A 3,786-nucleotide genomic window follows, 5' to 3' on the forward strand; every position below is an offset into this window, starting at 1 on the left:
TTAGTGACTGAGTAGTCAAGCCAATCTTCATATATCTAATGTTAATTTGGCTATTTCGGCGCCTGGGGTCACAAGGTGTTCGGTTCAATTTTAGTCATATACGACTCTAACACACCCAACACATACATGCACACTCGATCGTATCCCACCCAGTCACTACATGTGTGGCATAATGTCCAAATTGAAGCCCAACAACTATAAGGGGTATTTATTAAAAATCCATAAAAATAAAACTATAAAAAATCACCCGTTGGCATTTTTATTCATGTACTCTTCATGAATGATGACATCATCTTTTATACGACTGCCCATTCGGCCCGCAGTTGTCCTTGTACTGGTTTTTTAATTGATAACAATAGGCCAATTCAAAACCTTTAGCTTAGTAGGCGTGATCCCGGTCTACTGTGAGCCCTATTTCCAGTATGATCCGTGTACCCATACCTAGACTACTTATTAGCTAGGCTTTGAATTTGGATCCAAATAATAACACTTGCAACGTACCACCGGACTGATTTTAATGGGTATGGGTTCTACTTTTGGACCCGTTTAAGAATTTAGGTTGGGTTCAGTTCCTTACTTCTGTGAGCCGACTAAAATTTACGTGTGGTAAAGTCTATCAACTGGGACACATTAGAGAGGTCAAGTAGTGCCAAAGTCATTTCTATTAATGTATGTTGATTATTCTAGCAATGGAATAGAGCCAAGTCACACCATGTATGAGAGCACGATAGGACATTGAGAATGTGTCAAAGGGGCACGTACTATTACAAACTTACTATACAATCCATTCATTGGGCCCGAACTCAACTAGAACCTTAAATATGAAGACTTAATAGTGTTTACACCTGATTTGATCACACCATATCTAATGTCTAGTAAGCCAACACATGGCAACACTACTGTACGGAAGATCAAAACAAGATCCTCATGTCAATGTGATCGATAGAAGAAGACCATGAAACGCAAGGAACATTGTTTCCATGAGATACATGTCATCGCACCTAAGCAAAAGTTGTTGGCATGACGTGCGACAATACAGAGAGGCCATATGCTCCATCTAGAAAAGAAGTCATGACCGTTGGTTTAGCTACCAGCGATGCTTCTTATGTCACATGGCAAAAGTCGAGTAGTTGCACATTTATGAAGCCATAAGCGAAAATGCTATAAAACACACAATTAGCTAAGGCGATGATCAACAGAGACAAGTGGCACAATGTGATTGACCATGCACATCCAAAAGCAATTTGATTACTCGAAGATCACGAAAGGCATCTCTCAAGATAAAAATACAATCAATTATGTTTGTTGGATGCTTGGCTAATTGAAAGAAGAACCTGCGAATGGTTGTCTGATTGAAATAAGATCTTGGGAACTCATCTTGAGTTAGAAATATAATTAGTCACGTCTGCTAATTAGCCAATCAATTAAGAAAAGATTTCGGAAGCCAATTCCAATATGCATCTTCAAAAAATCATCTTACACATTTATAAATTCAATAGAGAATAAAGAGCTTGAGATCCACGCCACTTTGATACAACACAACAATACTTTTTCCAATGCAATGCTGCTTGTCTCCTGCCGGCAATGGACATTTATTGTTATTATTATTCTTCAATTTAATTTTTTCATTGCCAAGTCGATACAGTGTTGGAAAACCAGCTTGATTGAATAGATTGGAATAAGGTAGTTAGACATGCTATGTCTACGATCATGTTGTTGTGCCTAGGAAGATCTCTAAGTCATGAATGGATGGCCTGTGGGACCATCTTGCCACGTGCCTAAAGATTTCGCTTAACCACTTCACCACAAAGTTCTACCAAGTTATGAACGGGTTGTCATTTAACTATGGTTGCCTCACCACAGAACCTAGTCAAGTGATGAACAAGTGGTGTCCCACAACAATATTGCCCATGGAGTTAGGATGCAAGTGACTAACGAATAGTTGGTCCCATGCTTATTTCATCATGAAGTGAGAACCCAAAGTGGTGAACAGGTTGCTACCCCATTGACCTTCCTGCCACGAAGTACGTGACCGAGTGACGAACGATCAATCGTTTTCCTAATGATCAACTCGCTCACAAAGCTCAATTGTGCAGGGCAACGAACAAACTTTCATTTTCCAATGATTGTCTCACCACAAAGTCCAACTATGAACGAATGGACTATTGAAGATTTGCCAACCATTGGCCATCTAGTCACAGAACCTTGTCTTGTGCGACAAACAAATAGTTGCCACAATGACTGTCTAGCCACAAAGCTAGCCACATGATGAACATATGTCCACCCCTTCATACAAATCGTGACTGTCTTGCATAATGAAGCTCAGCCCACAACAAAACAGATTGTTGTCCATGTTGACCATCAAGCCATGAAGCCAATTGAGCATGTGATCCTGCTTTTGTACCCAATGACCTTTTTGCTATGAACATTCGATCATTCTCAACCACCGTCACTATGAATAGATTGTTGTTGGTTATCATTTTTCTTTTTTCCTTTTTATCATTTCCTTTTTAGCACAATGTTGTTAAGACTTATTTATTTAATTGATTGGTTTCACCTAATTTTATTTTCTTTATTCATGTTCTCTTCATATTGAACAATGCAAGTTATCACGTGTCTTATTGAAAGTTTTTCCTTGACAACAAAAAAAAAAACTCATTGGAATGATGAACCATCTTCTTTGCAAATCGTTTGATTTTGCACAATTAGTGGTTAATTAGCTATGCTAATCTTTACAAATTGAGTGTTAATTTGACTATTTGGGTGCCTAGGGTCACAAGACATTCAATTTGAGTTGAGCCACTATTGGCTCTAGCACGCTTAGCACATCACACACACACACACGCATAACATATCCATCGAATTCAAGACCAACAAATAAATGCTTGATGTTACCTAAATTCAAATGGATTCCGTCTAGGTCTTCAAGCGGGTTAGGCCGGGTACTAAACACCAATACTATAGGACCCGGCTCAAACCGTACTCGTTGACAACCAGATCAGGTATCCATGGACTGGATTACGCATTAACAGTAGAGGTGTACATGAATCGAGCTAGCTCGGTTAGCTTGCTTGACCTGACTTGAAAAAGCTCGATTCAACTCGAGTCGAAGCTGAGTTCGAGCTGATTTTTTGAGCTTGAAAATGAGTTTGAGCTGGCCCCAACTTGACTCGACTCAAATCGTACCCACTTCAAATCAAACTCGAATCGAATCAGTTCGGTGACTCGATTACTTTGATATTGATGTTGCTCATCAAGTGTTTGATGAAATGACTTAAAGAAGTGTGGCCGGTGGCAATGAAGGTATGTTTATGAAACCAACACTATTTTTTTTATTATTGATTTTTATGTTACTTAGAAGGTGTTTGATAAAATACTGTAAAACTATTGTTGCTATCTCAAAAATAGTGGGATTTTGAAGGCGCAATTTAGATGTTTGTGAAAATGCTGCAATGGCGAACTTGATCCATCTTGGCTTGAACTGGCCCAAGCTGCTAACCGAACCGAGCCGAGCTGGGGCAGCCAGGCTCCAGGACCGAGCCTAGCCGAGTCCGAGCTTAGGTCAGCTTGAGGCCAGCTCAACTCGGTTCGACTCGATGTACACCCCTAAATTTGACAGCCCTGTGTCGTGGAAGTCCTCACTCGTGCGTATTCCGGGGTCAACACACCGCACCAGATCATTAAAATTTTCAAGGCGGGACGGGCAACGACAATGCCACTCGTAATTTCAACTTGCAAGTGAGGGTAAATCAGTCATTTTCGACTTCCAACCCCACCAATGCGAGA

This window comes from Magnolia sinica, chromosome 1 (assembly GCF_029962835.1).
Source record: "Magnolia sinica isolate HGM2019 chromosome 1, MsV1, whole genome shotgun sequence".
Taxonomy (NCBI): domain Eukaryota; kingdom Viridiplantae; phylum Streptophyta; class Magnoliopsida; order Magnoliales; family Magnoliaceae; genus Magnolia; species Magnolia sinica.